The 22,441-nt window shown below is 41.4% G+C and overlaps 1 long non-coding RNA gene across 1 annotated transcript in view; it reads right to left on the bottom strand.

The window, feature by feature from the left end:
• Window positions 1–683: 683 nt before the first annotated feature.
• Window positions 684–22,441, bottom strand: part of LOC138981821 (uncharacterized) — a 364,940-nt gene continuing 343,182 nt past the window's right edge. Inside the window, exon 2 of the long non-coding RNA XR_011460719.1 lies at window positions 684–804. This is a non-coding gene — a long non-coding RNA (uncharacterized lncRNA). The remainder of the gene's footprint in view (window positions 805–22,441) is intronic.

Genomic DNA, 22,441 nt, shown 5'->3' with positions numbered 1-22,441 from the left:
GGTGCTGTTGAGGTCTGCAGATGTCCCACGGTCAAAATACAGTTTCAGCTCAACGACGTCTGCTGTCTTTCCTTTTGCCATTTTTTCCACGGCAGCATGCAAGACCATTTTAGCTGTTTTACTCACATTCTTGTCTCCACTGAATGTCAAAGACAATGCAACAGTAGATCCTGGAGTTACGGCACCAAAGGCTTCTCCAAGTGACTTCCGCAATCTTTCTTTGAACAAGTTGTGTGTGGTTGCTGGAACTGCCATCAAGATCACCTTCTTCTTGGCCTGTTCGTCATTACTGTGCAACTCCAGCAGCTTTTTTTGCTGTTGTTCTGATCCAATAGATCTGCCAATGTTTCTGATGGAAGTAGACAGAAAAGCTGAGCACACACACACACACACACACACACACACACACACACACACACACACACACACACACACACACACACATATCAGTACTCAAAACAAGAAAATAAGACAGCAATAACATCTGAACTCATGGTGAAATGGATTTCAGTTGTGTTCATCACATTGACATTGTCTTATGGAAGACATTAAGTCTTTTTACTGCCCCCTAAAGAGTTAGTTTGTTTTTGTTTATTATTGTTTGTTGTCTCGAGAACCTGGGGGTTAAGCAAGATTGATTAAGCATTACATTGATCTTATCCTCTGTTTTCTTATGGGACTACTCTAAAACAAGAAGGGCAAAGCCCATACGACTCACATGCTTGACCTTGACCTTTACATGACCTTGACCTTCAGGGTCAAGGTCAAATAACTAAACCTAGCAATGACATCATACACTAAGAACTGCTTTTCACATTTTTCCTACCAAAATACATGTGACCAAGGTCAAGGTCATCCAAGGTCATGCAACATAAAGCTGTTAATTCAAGACATAGGAAGTACAATGGTGCTTATTGGCTCTTTCTACCATGAGATATGGTCACTTTTAGTGGTTCACTACCTTATTTTGGTCACATTTCATAAGGGTCAAAGTGACCTTGCCTTGATCATATGTGACCAAATGTGTCTCATGATGAAAGCATAACATGTGCCCCACATAATTTTTAAGTTTGAAACAGTTATCTTCCATAGTTCAGGGTCAAGGTCACTTCAAAATATGTATACAATCCAACTTTGAAGAGCTCCTGTGACCTTGACCTTGAAGCAAGGTAAACCAAACTGGTATCAAAAGATGGGGCTTACTTTGCCCAATATATCATATATAGGTGAGGTATTGAATCTCAAAAACTTCAGAGAAAATGGGAAAAATGTGAAAAATAGCTGTTTTTTAGACAACATTTATGGCCCCTGCGACCTTGACCTTGAAGCGAGGTCAAGATGCTATGTATGTTTTTTGGGGCCTTGTCATCATACACCATCTTGCCAAATTTGGTACTGATAGACTGAATAGTGTCCAAGAAATATCCAACGTTAAAGTTTTCCGGACGGACGGACGGACGGACAACTCGGGTGAGTACATAGACTCACTTTTGCTTCGCATGTGAGTCAATAACAAACAACACGATTCACATTTAAGCCGTATCGCAGTACATTGGAACCCCCCTTTCGAAATATTAAAATGACTAAACCTGACTCTAAAGGAGCCAAAAACTTACTTCATAAATTGAAAATGCAATTGGAAGCTGGTTTTCCCCGTTTTCCACATAAATGCCTAGGTTAAATCACGACAGAGATGAAAGATAAGACAAGTGACCTTTGATTCAATGATCTAACAAGATCTGTGCAAGTCGGAAAAAACTTCAAAAACCGAAAAGTTTAAAAGACCAAACGTGACTCTAAAGGAGCCAAACTCGTGCTTCATGAATTGAAAATGCAATTTAAAGCTTGTTTATCCATTTTACGCTTAAAAGCCAGAAAATCCCGAAGAAAACCAAAAGTCAAAGATCAGACTTTCTTGAAAAAGCTGTCTATATACAAAATAGCCAGAAAATACGCTTGCTCCCACTTCTCACAGAAGGTACTAGAGTAAGCTTGGCCGTTTTCCGTGTAGATCCGCCAGGCTAGTCTTGAAACGTGTTAAAGCAACGCTGCACCAAGCCGTAACAATGTGACAGAAAATACATAAAGTCTTAAAAATAAGACATGTAAGAAAAAACGGAAACCCAGAATAGGTGGATCGCCACCTGCATTAAACGGAGAGAAGAGGAGTTCTTTCCGTAAGAAGTAAGCGCTTTGTACCAAGCCAGTCTAAGTGACAAGTGAACAAACACGCCAAAACCCCTATAAAGACTCTGAACCAAATCCAGAGTTGAGGCGGAAGCCCCTAAGTATCTCAAGGATACCCTTACAGTAGACATCCATGAAATTCGAATGTGAGAAAGCAAAAACGCTTTCTTGCCAGCCTTAAGAGGTCTGAAACCAAGATTGGAAAGACCCGTATTGTGCGTCCAACAGGTCACCAAAAAACGATCTATGAGAAAGACCCTGTGAACACGAGGGTATAGAGACAAAAGCTAAAGAAGCTAACAGCCAGCCTGAAGCTTTTCGTTTGGAAACAAACAACAGCCAAGGCTTACCTTTTACCGTGAGCGTCTCTTTAATAGATAAAAGCCCGCGTGCATAGAAGCGGCCTCAAAAAGAGACCTTTCAAACAAGAAAGAGATTAAAGTCTAGCCAAAAGTTTAGCTCATTCGCTGCGCGTCTAAATTTCCCCTGTGTTCCCTGCCAACGCGCAATTTAGAGCCATTTTGAAAAAATTATTAAAAATCAACAACACAAGATAACCTTACATACCTTATGTTTTTGCAAAGTTTGGAACTTACTCTTTTAGAAAATATATGAAACATTTGAAAGTACATACCTTTTGTTGTCTTCATATCCAGGCAAAATATCCAATTTGAAGCAAAACAAAAACAAAAAACTTTCTACGTCATGGGTTCATCATACACAATGTCATGATCGACACTTGCATTGCCCGAATCATCACCCAAATGATCGTCCATTGGCACAAAATCGTCACCAGAATCTAAAATATCATCTCCACTATCATCATCACTGAGGTCAAGATCAGAACCGTACTGAATAACACGTTCTAGCACTCTTTTCAAGTTACTACGTCTCAGCAGAACGATCCGCCATCTTGGAAAAGTCAAAACACGTGGGTCGCACACCGTCAACAAAATTTTTATTAATCCCAACAATTTAAGGGAAAGAACTCTTTACAGTGAATGGTACCACTGTAGACAGATAGTTCATTGCAGGGGTTGTTTCCCTTGGTCAGCAGGACCGTTTACACCGTTAAAAATTCGTGATATCCGTCGGAACTCAAGTACCGGCACGCAGCCAACGCTAAACACAGGTGTCGGAATTCCAGTTCCGACACGCAGCGAATGAGTTAATACTTTAACGGCAGAGGCTTCCTCTCAGGTAAAAAACCCGCAAAATTACATCCTTTGTATCTGCGTCCTGTCGGACCACAAAGATATTCAGTTAGAACGTAACCGCCCAGGCGAGAGAATACAAGCAAGTTTTGTTCAAACGAGCCAATCATAAAAAACCGAAGCCACACTCTACCAGAGCTAGGAGATCTTGATCTTACAGACAGTTTCTCCTAGCTATCAAAATCCAGATGGATGTTTGCCAAATCCGCGGGCGGTTCCGTAGAACGAAAACAGAGAACCTAAGTTCTTAAGCTTGGAGTAAACCGAAAGCTACAGAAAGCGCTCCGTGAGTGACACGCTACTTGAGCGTAAGACACAAGCTAAAGCAACGCCGCCGCAGGAATAAAGTCGACCGTTGTCCACAAAGGTAGTGGTGACAAAGAAGACTCGCTTGTGAAAACTTCCACAAGTACAACAAGTCGCATAAGGCGAAAATACAACATTTAGTCAAGTAGCTGTCGAACTCACAGAATGAAACTAAACGCAATGCAACGCAGCAAGACCGTATACTCGTAACATCGTCAGTCCACCGCTCACGGCAAAGGCAGTGAAATTGACAAGAAGAGCGGGGTAGTAGTTGCGCTGAGAACGATAGCACGCTTTTCTGTACCTCTCTTCGTTTTAACTTTCTGAGCGTGTTTTTAATCCAAACATATCATATCTATATGTTTTTGGAATCAGGAACCGACAAGGAATAAGATGAAAGTGTTTTTAAATTGATTTCGACAATTTAATTTTGATAATAATTTTTATATATTTAATTTTCAGAGCTTGTTTTTCATCCAAATATAACATATTTATATGTTTTTGGAATCAGCAAATGATGGAGAATAAGATGAACGTAAATTTGGATCGTTTTATAAAAGAAATATTTTTTTTACAATTTTCAGATTTTTAATGACCAAAGTCATTAATTAATTTTTAAGCCACCACGCTGAAATGCAATACCGAAGTCCGGGCTTCGTCGAACAATACTTGACCAAAATTTCAACCAATTTGGTTGAAAAATGAGGGCGTGACAGTGCCGCCTCAACTTTCACGAAAAGCCGGATATGACGTCATCAAAGACATTTATCAAAAAAATGAAAAAAACGTATGGGGATATCATACCCAGGAACTTTCATGTCAAATTTCATAAAGATCGGTCCAGTAGTTTGGTCTGAATCGCTCTACACGCACGCACACACACACACACACACACACATACACCACGACCCTCGTCTCGATTCCCCCCTCGATGTTAAAACATTTAGTCATAACTTGACTAAATGTAAAAAGACCCCGCCAGAGGATCTAAGAACTTAACACTCAAAGATTCTCCTCAGAAGGCTCAATTCAACTACAAAATGCCGCGAACAGCGACACATCTGAAGTATGAGCCTCCCCTTGTTCAATAGCATCATAAAGATCATCGAAATGATGAGAACCAGTCACCAATCCCGATAAGGCAATACTTGCCAAAAATCGGAAAAGTTTTGAAAATTTACAAACACCAGAATTCCATGACCAGATACTCCATCCACCTGTCTCCTTCCAGCTGGAAGACTAGAAGAGGAAGTGGATACAGCCTGTAAAACAGCAAAGGAACCGCAGTAACGGAACCGAAAGCCAAAGGCTGAAAAGTGCCGACTACCAACACCACAGTGTTAACGGTAGAAGGCTATCCCATCCTGTACCGGAAGACACAGCCGCAAAAGTGAAAGCGAAACCGGCCGTGGATTAGTAAACATCAGAACCCTTTCAGCTGCGAGCGCCACTGCACTTGCTAACATGAAACGGAACCTAAATTCAGTGCTTTTCAGTAATACGGAAGCACCTTCATCTGAACAGCCATCAAGCACAACCGTGCAATCCGGAAGCTGACTCCCTGTTTGACTTAATTGTCCAACAAAGAACCAGCCCTACTGCTCACTTCCTGCCCCCCGGGAGGAAGCGGAAGCCACACTTCAAGACATTTGCCAACTTCAGGGCAATGAACGACGATTCCCGGCCACGGAAGTGAACTTTCCGTTCCTCCGAACTCCGGAAGTCGTCGAAGTTATAGATTGCTCTCAGCCACCCCTTCCTGTCAAAACTTAAAAGCCGTTTTCCACCGCCCACGTCATTGCGCTGGACAACTTGAACGGCAAGTTAAGCTGGATGTCGTCCACCACCGTGAACGCACCCTCACAAGCCTCTCCTTCCTGCTCGGTATCAAAGTAAGGAAGGTGACCCCCAGAGAGACTCGCATGGTCAACCCAAGAATCACCCAGCCCAAAAACTTCCTGCCCCCAGGGCAGAAGCTTTGCGAACGTACACCACTTTCACCGGAGAACCCGGCTACACGCGGCCACTTGCCAACTCCAGGGCAATGGACAACGATTCCCGGAAGCTGAAGTGAACATCCTGTTACTCCGAACTTCCGGAAGTCGAAACCAGATAGAGGTGGAGTAAGTTACACTTTGCTCTCAACCACCCCTTCCGGTCAAAACTTAAATGCCGTTTTCCGCCGTCCACGACACTGCGCTGGACAACTTGAACGGCAAGTTAAGCTGGGTGTCGTCCATCCCGCGTGAACGCACCCTCATATGGAAGTACCCTCGTTATCCTCTCCTTCATGCTCGCAATAGCAATCAGGAAGGTGACCCCCGGAAAGACGTTCCCGGCCAAGCCGTTCGCGGTCGATCCTAGAATCACCAACTTCCACAATACCTAAATGCCGTCTTCCGCTGCCCACGTCACTGGCAAGTAAGCTGGGTGTCGTCCACTGCACCATGGACGCACCCTCGTTAACCTTCCTGCTCGCCATCGTAGTCAGGTAGGCCACAGAGGCCTCGTCGGTCACTCCCTCATGCTCCAAAACGCAATCAGGAAGCTGACCCTCAGACAGACACCCACGGTCCATCCAAGAGTCAGCTTGACCAACTACTTCCTGCCCCCCGGGCGGAAGAGGACGAAGAAGCTCCCCGAAATTCTCTGCTCATCGGGACTTTCAAGGCTACTAGCGCTTTACTGCCTCCTGAGCTCGCACACCGCTTTCGCTAGAAAACCTAGCTACTTGCGGTGTAGACATACCTTTGTCCAGAGTTGGCACGTTGAGCAGAGACACCATGTGAACACCACCGTCATGCGAGGCGTGGACATCAGCCCGAGCACGATAGCTGAAGCCTGAGCGGAAGTAGAATTGGCAGCTGATGGAGAAGGCCGGATCTTGGCTAGAGAGAAAACATCTGAAACACCGGAAGGGAGCGAACGCAGTTCCTCCCGAGTAGAAGACAATTCTGACGCTAAAGTTGAAACCTGTGCGCTAAGTGTCAGTAACAACGAGGCCACGTCAGTGGCCACTAAACCCGGACAAAAAGGCGTTCCGGATTCAATAGGGGCTACACCCGAAAGACTAACTCTGTCTGACGTAAACGTAGCTTGACCGGAGGCTGATTGTTTATCAGCCAAAGTCGAAACCTGCGAACTAATCGTCAGTAACAACGAACGCAATGTCGAAGGGCAAAACACCTGAACCACCAGATGCCCCCGACACAACAACATCTTTTTCAACACCAACATCTTTGTCACCGCGAGTGACCTTGTCCCTTTTAGCGGACAAAATGGCGGTCGACGGCTTGTCGACCAAAACATCAAAACATTTGTCTGTTCCCGGTTCTGAGAGTGAAAATGCGGAAAATCCGGCACTCTTACTCTTAATAGACGAGGAATCTTTCTTAGTAGGAGACGCTGCCTAGCAGTAGCCTGTCTCAAACTAGGTATATTCTTGGCGTTATCCGCCATGACAAAACGAACTCACGAAAAAAAATTCTTACAATAAAAATTCTTACAAGTTCGCAAAAGCGCGACAAAAATGTCGCCCAAGATTTCAAAAAACAGGCAAGGACTCACCCAAACAGCAAAGGTGTAGGTAAAGCTCAGCGGCAGACAAAGGGGCGAAGCCAAAGTCCAAAGACTAAGAAACAAGGCTGAAAACAGCCGGAGCGTACTTGATAAGCGACCAGTCTTGTTGAACGCTGAGTTGTGAATGATAAGATGGCGGCGTATGCGCACGCATACGGAAGTCAGACTAGCAATAGTCTGGCATTATGGGATTGATCACTTTCTTTTTTAGAGTGGTCTCCCTTGTTACCAAGGGGACGCGTACAGCGTTACCAGCACTGAACTAGAGTTAATTGCTATTTGTGAGTTGGGTAAAGATATGTAATTTAAAAGGGGGGTTCCACTGTACATTTGAGGTACCCTAATACTAGTCAATGTTTTAAGGAGGGATGAAAAGAAACAAATTTTACAATATTCGCCGTCAGCTTGCCTAAATAGAAGAGAAGAGGCAGTTCTTTGTGGCCTCAACATTGGTCACAGTTATATCACAAATTATTTGCAATGCATATATATGTTTAAGGGTGAGAACCTGCAATACTGTTTTTGGATGTGGTGAACAATTCGGATTATTAATTGAGCATGTTCTTATCAAGTGGGTGGATGACAAGAAATTTGTGACAAACACTACAGTGCAGATACAGGTTTTACTCAGTAGTGGACTTAGTGGTACTTTATATAAAGCATTCTGTGCCTCGACTATAAATTATACAAGGGCGGGTCAGTCTTTTTCTTATAACATAATAACACACATTTAAAAAGATAATAACAATGCAATGTTATTCTGCCATGACTTTTTACAGTTAAAATGCTTGGTTAAATTGAGCGTATGACTTTCAATTTGACTTTTGCGTCTTTTGAAGTGTCCTTAGTGCTTAAATGTCCCTCCAATGTCCAATGTCAATATCCCCCATAAAAAGAAAATTAAAACTAAAAGGTTGCTTTTAATTTCTTAGGCTGTTGAGAACAAATGTGACCCTTCACCACAAAATGAGTCGCATGTCACCTCGCGCGGTTCTGCACTAAGGCTTAATATAAGTCCGGGGAGTGTCTGGTAACAGTGTGAGGGTCACCTTAGTCACAGGCTTATAGCTCTTTTCTAAAACGGTTTTCACCACTGGATAGAGCATACAAAACTCTTTAGGAAAATGTAAAAATATGAAAATCATGCAAAGGTGACATGCGACTCATTCCGTGGTGGAGGGTCAAATTCACATGGTGGTCATGCTACCGAGAGTTATGCTCCAAGAGGTTACAGAATATTCTACAAGTGTCTTGTTCTGAAGCTACTCTAAAGTCGCATGATGCTTAAAGTTAGTGCACGTAAGGCGCCATTTTGGACAGTTTTCTGATGATTTGGACCTTCAAAAGTTCAAGGGACATTTGCTGTACTGTAATTTCCTTACAAAAAAGAAAATATGCAGTCGCTAGGACCTCGCTGTGATCTAAACATATTGCGGCAGCAGGGCCCAGGTAGTTGCAACTTCCTGCGATGTTGTCGTGAGTCTCGCAGGTAACGCTGCGACTAGGTCCGGCACGATTGCAGCAAAAGCTGTAAAGGTTAAAGCCATCGATCACTTAGCTGCGACCTAGTTGCAGCAACATCGCAGAAACTGTAGTGTTTGCTTGGGACTCGCAGCGAGCCGTTTGCTTCGCCCAGCTCTCTTGTGTTAGGAGTCCGGACTTTCGTTCGTCATTACACATTATTTAGTTTTCAGAGATACCCAATTGACAAAGCAGATTAAAACCGTTGGATTGAGGAAGTCAAACCTATCGTCTAGCGAACACATGGACATTCCGTGCCATACAAGGCCAAAACACTGAGCATTACATAAATACTCTTCGTTGGAGAATATCAATGTCTGAAAAGACTATCAAACACAATATTTAAATTTGAAAAATAGAACGCTTAAACACTCATTCTTAGACCTTCCACGTGTGTGTTGTCATTAATTCAAACACACACAAAAAAACTCTGTCGCTCTTGGCTCAATTTCAAATCTGTATCTCAAGAAACACTCAAGGGCGAAAGGCAGGAAGAAAATTACGACTGGCGCAAAAAGGCGTCACAGTGAAAATTGCAGTCTGAAATGCCCAGTCAAAACACAGCTGCGTAATTGAGCGCTCAAACATTTATTTTCAAAGTATTCCTGGTGTGTTGTCACATAATTACAACCCCAAACCTGAACTATTGACTTTTCATGCACATGGCACTATTGTTTATAGCTCTTCTCTGTACACTACTGAGAAGCTAAGATTTTAATTATACATGCCTGTATTGAACAGTTTAGAATGGTAAACTTTATTCACTGAAAACTACAGGCCAGGATATAAAGTACATGAATAGACTATGCAGAAAAGTATCATCATTTGTGCGGAAGATTGTTTGTAAAACTTCTTCAAAATGCAGAGACCCGTTTACATACCTCAATTCTCGGTTATTCCAAATTGGCTGACAAAGGGAAAGCTCTCTATTTGAACCATGTTATCATTCTGTTCTAAATCATCACATCATCAGGGCTAGCTGGGAGCTCTTGAGTATAAGCACTCTGGAGTTTCTGCGATCGAGCTGCCACAAGGTCACGACTAGCCACGATGTGTAGAAACCATACTCAGCTGTTGATGCGATTGACACAATCTTCTAAGCAAACACTAGAGTTTCTACCATGTTGCAGTGACTCAGGTCATGGCTAGCCGTGATGTCAATCACCTTGCATAGCTGAGGCTGTAAACTTGCCGTGATTACCCGCGAAGCTCACGACAACATCAGTAGGAGCTAGAACCAAATCGCTTGCTGCAGCAATCTGTTTAGATTACAGCAAGGTCTCTGCAACCTTCCAGCAACTTAACTTTCAGCAACTTCTTTTTTCTGTTAGATAACTGACAAGGTTATATACATTGTATAGGGTCTTAAAACAGTGTACAGAACGAATATTTCTTACCCCTGTCTAGAATGCGCTTATGCATAACAGGCCATTCCTTCTGTCCATCACAAAAAGGCAGAACCATCACATCAGTATCAGCTGCTGCAATATCCCCCTGATATACCATCAGTTGGAAACCTTGCGGGGACCAGGCATGTAGCAACATCCTGTGCTCAGGTGTCTGAACATGAATTTTGCAAGGGAATTTGTCTTCCACATCTGTGATGAGTTCTTCTCCTCGTTTGCTTTGCAGGAAATGTCCCATTGAAGTATCAATCCGTGCTTCTCTATACTCCCACTTTTCAAGGAAACTAATCATTTCTTTTGTAGCTTCAGCAGCAAAAAGTCGTTGCACAGTTGCAGTCAGTAGTGGTTGGCCTACCGAGTCAATCGTGAGTTTCACCGCATCAAACTCCACCGTTGGTGACAATTTCTGCTGTGAATGTTCTTTCAAAACTGCAGTAATTATGTGGCCACATGATAAAATGTATCCAGGGACAGGTACCGAAATTGTGCAAAACCTCAGTGCACATAATACTGGTTCAATATGTTCCTTTATATCAAGATGATAAACCACTGTTGCACACTCTTTATCAAATGCAGATTGTTTAGGATACTTTTCACACACATCAAAAACTGTATCCAGCATTTGATCCCCTACAAACTGAGCTAAATCTTCTGTATGGAATAATTTATTCAGCAATGTTATGACTTTCTGCTGGCTCCCTTCTGCAGCATGCCGAACAGTGACAACCCCTTTTGTCAAGTCTGGGCCATTAAGATTCACATTTTGTTGCGAGAGTTCAAACATAAAGTCTCTTTGAATGTGCTCATTTTTTGCCAGGATTCTAGAGATCAAATCTGGCACACGAACAAGCACATCTGCATCCTGATCATTTCTTGGGAAGTAGGTTTGATTAGAAAAGCAAGTTTGTGCACCATCACCGTCTGGATCTCTGCCACTGCAACGAAGAACCTGTTCTCCAGTTTTCTTTTGCTGAAGGTTTCTGCTTGCATTTTGTACCTGCTGACCATCACTCCATATGCATTGTGGCTCCATGGACAGGGGTCCATGACATGCAGGATTTCGGTTACCTGAACTGCGACTCAGTGCCGCTGGAGTCGCTGAACTTTTTTCAGGATGTTCCCCTCCCTTGTGAAGAGCAGAACTTTTGCGGTTTTGCTGATCTATTGGCAGATCCGTCCTACTTTCTGCCGCTCCCTGTGACTGGGTCATTCTTTGACCACTTGAAGACAAGTTGCCTGATCCTTTTGAAACATCTACCGATTCATAACATGCAGTAACTGGCTTGTGACCAATTCCACAGCTAGCCTGTGAAAACTTCTGACCAAAATCTTGGGCAGAAGACTGATTATTGCTGCTGGAGGCAAAATGTTTGACTCTCGCAAACAACTTTTCTGCAACATCTGAGCGTGCAGTCACATGCATTACCAGTGGGTAGGTTTCACTATTGACTCTCTCTCTTGCACCTGCAAGCATACTAAACTCAGAATTAATGAGCTTTCGAATTTGCTGTTCAGCTCCTTGATCGTCTACCTTGAAAGTCTGACAGCATGTTGCCCCCTGAATTACTTTTGTGCAAAAACCTTTGTCCTCGCGCAGACAATACACTTGAAAAGAGCCACGAGTTTCTTCATGCAAGACATGCTTAACTCCTCTCATTTCATTCATGATAAACTCTCTTCCAGTTTTGCTGCACAAAATCATCTTTGATATACGGTCACCACCAAGTGAGCAGACTGAAGTATACTGTGCTATAAAGTTCTTGACATAATATTTCAACGCAGAATCCAGTGACATGCCTATTTGTATTACAGATTTAGCCATCATGATCTGTCCGCTTGCTGTATCAATATCAACTGTAAGTCCTATAGAACTGAAGCGTTGTTCACACAGCTCTTTAAACCCAAGCTCCTTAAACCTCCAGACTGCTTCCTTTACTGAAAACCTCAAGAAGTATTTGCGGCTTTCTCTGCATTCCATCCTTTGACTTCTGTCCACAGCTAGTGCATCTGAATGCTCAGCTTTTCTACTTTGAAAACGGTCAGTGCTCTCCCTGCTGGTTTCTTCATCTGTTTCATATTGGCCTCCTGCAAGCTGCGATACTGCAAGAGGATTTTGACGACTATCCTCAGAGAAACCAGTGGTCCCTTGTGTGACCACTTCTTTGCTTTCAGGAGCCGCACAGTTCAATGATCCCATTTTTGTATCTCCATCACCTTTTAACTCTTGGCTATCAATATGAAAAGGTGAAACTTGATCAGAAATATCAGTTTCTGAAGAAAGTATCTGTGTTTCTTTGTAAACTTGGGTGTCTTCATTTTCATTGGCAGCTTGCGTCACATGTAAATGAAATAGTGATTCCTCAGCTTCACCACTGCTTCTCTCAGCTGGGCTTTCAGCGTCTTCATTTTTTATGATTTCTTGCTTATTCCTACCTTCTTCTGTGTGGTGTCTGGTTAGTTTGCTGCCTGCAAAGCTTTCTTGAAGGCGCTCAGCTACACTGGAAGAACATTTAGAATCTGTCTTATCTAAAGCTTTATTTCCTTGAGTTTCAAGCTGAAATGTCCGACTGTCATTGTCAGAACTGTTTGCCTTGTCACTTACTGAACCAGAGTTTGCATGAGGCCAAACTTTACCACTAACATTAGTGGCTGAACCATACTCAGGTGGAGGCTGAGGCCTAGCACATTTATCAGATTTAGTGCTTGAACTAGGTTCTGTAGATATCTCCTGCTTAACAACACTCTCAGTACCAGTGGTTGTACCAGGTTCTGTAGATATCTCCTGTTTAGCAACACTCTCAGTATCAGTGGTTGAACCAGGTTCTGTTGATAGCTCCTGTTTAGCAACACTCTCAGCACCAGTGGTTGAACCAGGTTCTGTAGATATCTCCTGTTTAGCAACACTCTCAGTATCAGTGGTTGAACCAGGTTCTGTAGATATCTCTTGTTTAGCAACACTCTCAGTACCAGTGGTTGAACCAGGTTCTGTAGATATCTCCTGTTTAGCAACACTCTCAGTATCAGTGGTTGAACCAGGTTCTGTAGATATCTCCTGTTTAGCAACACTCTCAGTATCAGTGGTTGAACCAGGTTCTGTAGATATCTCCTGTTTAGCAACACTCTCAGTATCGGTGGTTGAACCAGGTTCTGTAGATATCTCCTGTTTAGCAACACTCTCAGTATCAGTGGTTGAACCAGGTTCTGTAGATATCTCCTGCTTAGCAACACTCTCAGTATCAGTGGTTGAACCAGATTCTGTAGCTATCTCCTGTTTAGCAACACTCTCAGTATCAGTAGTTGAACCATGTTCTGTGGATATCTCAGTAGTTGAACCATGTTCTGTGGATATCTCCTGTTTAGCAACACTCTCAGTATCAGTGGTTGAACCATATTCTGTAAGCGGCTCCTTCTTCGCAACACTGTCAGCCTTGGTGGCCAGACCAGAATCTTTTGGTGGTTCCTGGCTACTATCTCTGCACTGGTCAGTCATCAAACTGGATTCAATACCAGGCTGCCTCCTTGCGTCAAGATTTGTGTTTGTAACAGGGTGAATCCTTTCATCACTTACAGCTAATTTGTTGGTGCAAAACAATTCCTTAATACAATTATCATCATGACCAGCAAATGAACCTAGCACAACAAATTCTTCAAACTCATCATCTCCAATGTTTTCTAAGGCATGGGACTTGTCATTGCCATTTGCAGCCATCGTGTTGATACATTTTGTTCGCTGGAAAAAAGGGACAAAAACAGAAGACTGATCATTAGGCTCTGAAAAAAGTACTTAAATAAAACACGAATACAAATGAGCAATGCATGTTGTTGACAGTAGATCAAATGCAAGGTTTTACAATTTACCATATAAATAACAACAAATTACTGAAGAATCAGTCCTGTTACTTAATGCAGAAAAGATCTTATCTGATGCATGCCATCTTTATATTATTATTATTATTATGTCTAGTTGTCATCAAACCATGGAAGTGTGTGGCATTGAAACGATCTCGCTGCATAAACATTCATGAAAATGATATTTCTACTTTTACTTTCAGTTTCAGTCAATACTGTTTGACTGAATTATTAAACAAGGACAGATGGTGAGGCGTGTCTCCCTTGGTATGTGTGTGACTGTATGTCTGTCTGTGTGTAAGGAACAAATCTCAAAAACTACTGAACGGGTTTGTTACATTTTGTTTTGTCTATAATAAATGTTCCAATTTTCTACCATTCTTGGTTTTTTATTCTAAATTCTGGGACGTTAGAAGTCTATCTGTTTTTGGATTTTCACGGGAAATGTTTTACATTTTGGCAGGAGATGGGAACTGACAAACCAAATAAAGTTTTGTTTGGCTAACAACACTAAAGGTAAGTGTGGTCATCTGTGAGATAGTTGTGTAATTTAGCTTTTGTAATCTGTGACGAAAAGACAAAATGTTGCTTTGTTGCAGTACTGCATCTTTAAGTAATCTTAAAGTTTTAGGTTTTGTTGACGTTTTTGTCCGGTTTACCTCATGTGCCCTGTTGTCCTTTTCACTTGTAGAATCAACCAGAAGAGGGAGGCTTAATTGGGCTTACTAGCTGTTGTCCCCGATGAGATCATCAATTCTAGGACCCTCCTTTCTGAAACAATTAATGTGTATGAATCACACCCTTTATCTGCTTTAATTTTTGCAGCATAGGACAAGCAATCCATTCAAGGATATACATAATGCTGGAGGTCCAGGGGGTGGTGTCTAGGTCCCCTGGCAGGGTCCCCAGGCTGAAGCATTTTGGCCTTGCATATGTATATTGAATCTGAGACAATATTGAATTCAATTCCCTCTAGTAAAACTAAGATAAATTCTGCAAATAAAGAAAATCACTCCCTCTCACTTGGTTTCAATATAAAACATGTTACTGTTTGTGGGTTTTGTTTTGTTTTTCTTTTACGGCTGGCTGGCCAGTGAAAATTCTGGTCAAATACATAACTTTCGGTTGCACCATCGAGTTACACTTACAAAGCCAAATAAACTCTGCACAAATAAGTAATGACTAAATGTTTTAACATAGAGGGGGGAATCGAGACGAGGGTCGTGGCGTATGTGTGTGTGTGTGTATGTGTGTGTGTGTGTGTGTGCGTGCGTGCGTGCGTGCGTGTAGAGCGATTCAGACCAAACTACTGGACCGATCTTTATGAAATTTGACATGAGAGTTCCTGGGTATGATATCCCCATACGTTTTTTTCATTTTTTTGATAAATGTCTTTGTGTGTGTGTGTGTATGTGTGTGTGTATGTGTGTGTGTGTGTGTGTGTGCGTGCGTGCGTGTAGAGCGATTCAGACCAAACTACTGGACCGATCTTTATGAAATTTGACATGAGAGTTCCTGGGTATGATATCCCCATACGTTTTTTTCATTTTTTTGATAAATGTCTTTGATGACATCATATCCGGCTTTTCGTGAAAGTTGAGGCGGCACTGTCACGCCCTCATTTTTCAACCAAATTGGTTGAAATTTTGGTCAAGTAATCTTCGACGAAGCCCGGACTTCGGTATTGCATTTCAGCTTGGTGGCTTAAAAATTAATGAGTGAGTTTGGTCATTAAAAATCGGAAACTTGTAATTAAATTTTTTTTTTTATTAAACGATCCAAAAACAATTTCATCTTATTCCTCGTCAATTTCGGATTCCAAAAACATATACATATGTTATATTTGGATTAAAAACAAGGTCTGAAAATTAAAAATATAAAAATTATGATCAAAATTAAATTTCCGAAATCGATTTAAAAACTATTTCATCTTATTCCTTGTCGGTTCCTGATTCAAAAAACATATAGATATGATATGTTTGGATTAAAAACACGCTCAGAAAGTTAAAACGAAGAGAGGTACAGTATCTTGAAGCGTGCTATGAAGCACAGTGCAACCGCTGCCACGCCAAACAGGCTCGTCACTTTAACTGCCTTTTGCACTAGTGGCGGACTACGTTCAGTTTCATTCTGTGAGTTCCACAGCTTGACTAAATGTAGTAATTTCGCCTTACGCGACTTGTTTTTTTTATTTACAATTTTCAGATGTTTAATGACTAAAGTCATTAATTAATGTTTAAGCCACCAAGCTGAAATGCAATACCGCAGTCCGGGCTTCATCGAGCATTACTTGACCAAAATTTCAACCAATTTGGTTGAAAAATGAGGGCGTGACAGTGCCGCCTCAACTTTTATAAAAAGCCGGATATGACGTCATCAAAGATATTTATCGAAAAAAAGAAAAAAACGTTCGGGGATATCAATCCCAGGAACTCTCATGTAAAATTTCATAAAGATAGGTCCAGTAGTTTGCCGGTCTGAATCGCTCTACACACACACACGCACACACACACATACACCACGACCCTTGTTTCGATTCCCCCTCGATGTTAAAACATTTACTCAAAACTTGACTAAATGTAAAAAGGGAGGAAGAGAGAAAAGAGACAGACACTGACACATAGAAACAGATAACGAGAGAGAGAGAGAGAGAGAGAGAGAGAGAGAGAGAGAGAGAGAGAGAGAGAGAGAGAGAGAGAGAGAGAGAGCTTGAAGACTTATAAGTAGGAGTACATATGCAACAGACTTCATGAGAACGCCCAGATCGTAAGTTTAAAACACTCTGTTTATTTTAATGTCACTGAAACAAACTGAAAATATTATACTCATAGAACACCTTGCATTGCTTGCAAAGGTCACTGAAGAATATCTTGCACCCAGTATGACATTTGACATAACTTTCTTAATGACAGTAAAAGTTTGTCTATACATGACACTGAAAAGCTGCATTAAACAACTTTAGCAAGATAAGATAAAAACGCATATTAGACCTGGGGGAGCATAGACCTGGGGGAACATCGGGTGCCTCCCTAAATTTCACACTTTACACTACAGAAGCTGAGAAGGATGAGGAAGCTGTGCTCTTGACAATGATGGTACTAATCTAACCGGCTTACCTTCTTGGGTCGGTCCTTCCTGCCAAAACAACGAGTTTTCATCGCCGTCTCTGTGTGGACAGGGTCGGTCCTTCGAAACCAAAAGTCATTTCAGAGAAACATGACATCACGAGATCTATTTCTAGCCTGTACCTGCTGTCTGTGAACCAACGGAAAGCAAGAACGTGTTGCTATTTTTAGATACTCAACAGAAAGTAGCACATATTCATATCAAAGCAATCGTTTACTTGAAATGCATATCCTACGAAACTGGCAGAAGAGCAAAAGATTCTAAACGCACATTCTGAATTGATCCAAATAATAAAAAGAATGTGCTTTGCTTTAGTTTCTGTTCACAAGTTCCTCAAGTCACGTGACCTAATATCTTCCTTGTTACGATTTTTGAGAAAAAGTAAGATTTTTTCAAGAAACTAAAGACTTTAAAATGGCCACGTCACAAAAGACATCTACCTGTTCATCTCAAGTTATCCAGGTCCTCATACAAATGAATGGCTTTTCTTACTTTTTTTTTATAAGATAGCGTCGCCTTGGCTAACTTCAGATTTTTTCTCGTCTTCCCGCAAAATGACGATGCAGGGATTACAAGGGGCATAAGTATCAAGTCCGGATGTCGGGCGCAAAGTGAGAATCCGGAGCAGAGTTGGAATAATCGGGATTTCCCGAAACCTCATTTGATTTTCAACAAAGAGCCGCATTTCCGGAAACGAGCTGCCTCGTTCTAGAAATGGCAACCCTTCGACTGGCACAAAAAAGTATACCCTTTTCACAGGTCATGAATAAGGTATATGAAAAAGCAAGGTCTTATACAGGGGAAGTCTTGAATTGGGGGGGGGGGGGGGGGGTACACTGTGTAACAATTCTCTCAGTGACACTCAGCCAGAGACTATAGAGTATACAGATTGTATACTCTCTTGACTCAGCGCATGCAGCTAGCTAGTTGCTGCTGTCTCGATCTATTTTGAACACAATGATTTTTTTTCTCAGAGTAGAGTGTTAGTTTGTTACAACAGGCTGAAATCATCTTTAATTTGAATCAACATTTTGCAACAATCAATCACATCAATATAGCGCACAGACTTGCACATCACGTTTCAAGAGCCTAGATTACCATGCAGTGACAAGAGCCTACTCAGTAAAGGGACGTAATGCTGTCTCTGTAGGCCAGAGAGACTGTGTAAGTTTAATATATATAATCAGTTAAGACTGAGTAAAAAAAATATTACAATCGATAGTTACCACTGAGTGAAAAGTAATATCGGAAACACTCTTGTTGTGTTTTTGTTGTTGTAAAATGTAAGATCTGAAACGTTAAAAAATACGTAAAATTGGTGCGTTTTGGTCGAGTGGGATGGGTCGTTGTTGAACTGTGTTGTCACAGCCCGCCGAAGTTATCAAAAGAGTTTTTGCTTTTTGTCACAATTCGGTTGGTTTGGGGCGTTATACAATGCATCTGCTTTTTCAAGACTAAGCATTGATCACTTTAAAACACAAGGATCATCATAGGCCATCATGACTTGTATCATTTTACATCGCATTCTAAGAAAGAGCAGAATTCTCACTATGCGCGCGATACATTTCTAGAATCGCGTAGCGCAAAGTTGGAATTCCTACAATGGCGGCCATTGTTGGAATTCCAACAAAGCGCAGGTCATTTCTGGAAAAGCGCCGATGACGAGATGGGTCGCAACACGGATCAATTCTAATCACGAGTTGCTCCCCTTGCACCCTGAGCCATTTTACACTGACGCTAGAAACTTGGCCATTTTTATTTTGAAGGCCAAAAAACAAAAAGAAGTTGTTTTGGGTTAAGTTGATGGTATTGTAATACGTTTTTGTCCAGGAAAACGATGTCAGTATTCCATTAGATCACAACATTTGTTTATTTGATCACACGTTCATAATTTTTGCAAGAGCGTATATATAGTAATTGCATGTTAAAAAGTTATGTGAGTATGCGGATGATTGTGGAACAAGATAATGCAGAGCAAAATTAATGCGTGTAAAATTCATGGAGAAGCGTCAGATGTGCATGCACATGTGGTTACCCCCCATCAAGTATGCCTGTGCGCCGAACATTTTCATATGAATTTCTCTTTGTTAGGGTGTACCACCTTATGTATGGGCTTAGGCCTGGAATAAATATTCCGGAGTCCTGAGTCCTCTCTTAGAACACAACATAAACTTGCACATTGTTCTTCTACAAAGAAAACACATAGAACTCAACACTGAAGAGGCGAAGCCATCAAGGCTCACGTAAGAAATCGACAAACAGTAACACAAACTCAATCACTCCGTCACACACACACACACACACACACACACACACACACACACACACACACACACACACACACACACACACACACACACACACACACACACACACACACACACACACAGAAAGAGCATAGGTGAAACTGTGCAAGAAAGCGAGACACTAGATCTAGATCTGTCTGTCTGCATGTAGCCTACTTACAGGGACACGACTGCCAACTAGTCTCGGCCCGCTCAAAATAATAATGACCGAGACTTTCAGTACTTCCTTCGCGTGACGTCTAACCCTCTTACGTCATAATGTGACGTCAATCACGGTAATGTGACGTCTTCAAATGTTAGACAGGGCCGGACCCAGGGGGGGGTTCCAGGGGTTCCGGAACCCCACCCCTGGAAAAAGCATGTACCTTGCTTTGAGTGTTGTCAGTTGTTTTTTGTACTAGTTTTAGCACCAAAACAATGCTGCTCTTAACCTTCAAAACAAGGCCCAGAATGCACCAGATTGCACAGATTTTAACCGTTTTTCAAAAATTTTCCGGGGGAGCATGCCCCCGGACCTCCCTAGTTCCCGCGCCTGCTTTGCAGGCGCGCGCTTGTGGCTTCGCCACTTCGCTGATTTGCCCCCCCAAAAAAGGAGGGACCCCCCCACTTACAACTCATTTGGTCCGGCCCTGAGAGAATATAGGAAGATATAGTGTGTAGAAATCTTAATTTCTTATTTTGGTTAGTTTTTGTAAGGATATCACTGTGCAGTTTTATTGTTTAAAAACAAAATGCTTCAAAATTATCTCCCTTGATCTCCATTGCACAAAACACTAGTTGTCGCTAATTTGTGTTTTTCATTTGGGGTATTTTCAAAGGAATATCAAGAAAAATTAATCTGAAAATCAATGCACGAACTGGGTATTGTCTGTCAGTGGTTGACGTGTTTCTGTTTATTAAAAATGGAATAAAATGAAAGTGTTTTTAAATTGATTTCGACAATTTAATTTTGATAATAATTTTTATATATTTAATTTTCAGAGCTTGTTTCGATTCCCCCTCGATGTTAAAATATTTAGTCAAAACTTGACTAAATGTAAAAAGGGAGGAGGAGAGAAAAGAGACAGACACTGACACATAGAAACAGATAAAGAGAGAGAGAGAGAGAGAGAGAGAGAGAGAGAGAGAGAGAGAGAGAGAGAGAGAGATTGAATACTTATAAGTAGGAGTACATGCTACAGACTTCATGAGAACGCCCAGATCGTAAGTTTAAAACACTCTTATTTTATATTTTATTTTTACCGTGCCGTGCCAAGATGAAATCCTTTTGCAAAATTGGTGAATAAATATCTTGTATCTTGTATCTTGTATCTTTATTTTAATGTCACTGAAACAAACTGAAAATATTATACTCATAGAACACCTTGCATTGCTTGCAAAGGTCACTGAAGAATACAAACTTATACCCGGGAAGAGCCAAGCTATATTGGGGTGTGCACGTTAAAGATCCCACGATTGACAAAAGGGTCTTTCCTGGCAAAATTGTATAGGCATAGATAAAAATGTCCATCAAATACCCGTGTGACTTGGAATAAAGGCCGCGAAAGGTGAACATTCGCCTAACAGGCTTGAGGTTTGCTGGTCGATGTGAATGCGTGATATATTGTGTAAAAAAATTCCATCTCACACTGCATAAAGCGCTTTGAACTTCGGATAAGGCGCTATATAAAGAGAATAATAAAAAATTAAAAATAAATGTTTTCAGAGATAATTGGAAGCGAGACGAGGGTGATTGTGGTGGTGATGGTGGTGGTGATGGTGGTGAGTGTGTGTGTGTGTGTGTGTGTGTGTGTGTGTGTGTGTGTGTGTGTGCAGAAATACTGGGTAAACTATACCGGACAGATTCGTGTGAAACTTTGCCGGCACTGATGCGAGTTCTTCAAGATAAAATGTGTCACCATTTGTTTGATATAATTATGTCTTTGATAACATCATACAATTTGTTTTGTAAATTGATTGACATTTTGGTTTTAACGTTCTTTGTCTCGACTATAGGATTGCATTTCACTCCGGACGCTTAAAAACGAATCAATCGTTAATTAGTTTAAATACTTGACTGAATGCAACCCACCAACAAGTCGCGTAAGGCGAAAATACAACATTTAGTCAAGTAGCTGTCGAACTCACAGAATGAAACTGAACGCAATGCAATTTTTTCAGCAAGACCGTATACTCGTAGCATCGTCAGTCCACCGCTCATGGCAAAGGCAGTGAAATTGACAAGAAGAGCGGGGTAGTAGTTGCGCTGAGAAGGATAGCACGCTTTTCTGTACATCTCTTCGTTTGAACTTTCTGAGCGTGTTTTTAATCCAAACATGTCATATCTATATGTTTTTGGAATCAGGAACTGACAAGGAATAAGATGAAAGTGTTTTTAAATTGATTTCGACAATTTAATTTTGATAATAATTTTTATATGTTTAATTTTCAGAGCTTGTTTTTAATCCAAATATAACATATTTATATGTTTTTGGAATCAGAAAATGATGGAGAATAAGATGAACGTAAATTTGGATCGTTTTATAAAAAAATATTTTTAACAATTTTCAGATTTTTAATGACCAAAGTCATTAATTAATTTTTAAGCCACCAAGCTGAAATGCAATACCGAAGTCCGGCCTTTGTCGACGATTACTTGACCAAAATTTCAACCAATTTGGTTGAAAAATGAGAGCGTGACAGTGCCGCCTCAACTTTCACGAAAAGACACCAAAGACATTTATCAAAAAAATGAAGAAAACGTCCGGGGATATCATACCCAGGAACTCTCATGTCAAATTTCATAAAGATCGGTCCTGTAGTGAATCGCTCTACGCACACACAGAGACACACACACGCACATACACCACGACCCTCGTCTCGATTCCCCCCTCTACGTTAAAACATTTAGTCAAAACTTGACTAAATGTAAAAAGACAGTGCATGGTAAACTGCGAAGATTACCCGA

This window comes from Littorina saxatilis, linkage group LG12, assembly GCF_037325665.1.
Source record: "Littorina saxatilis isolate snail1 linkage group LG12, US_GU_Lsax_2.0, whole genome shotgun sequence".
NCBI classification, from domain to species: Eukaryota; Metazoa; Mollusca; class Gastropoda; order Littorinimorpha; family Littorinidae; genus Littorina; species Littorina saxatilis.
The sequence above is the reverse complement of the archived record's forward strand: the minus strand, read 5'-3'. Positions and strand labels throughout refer to the sequence as shown.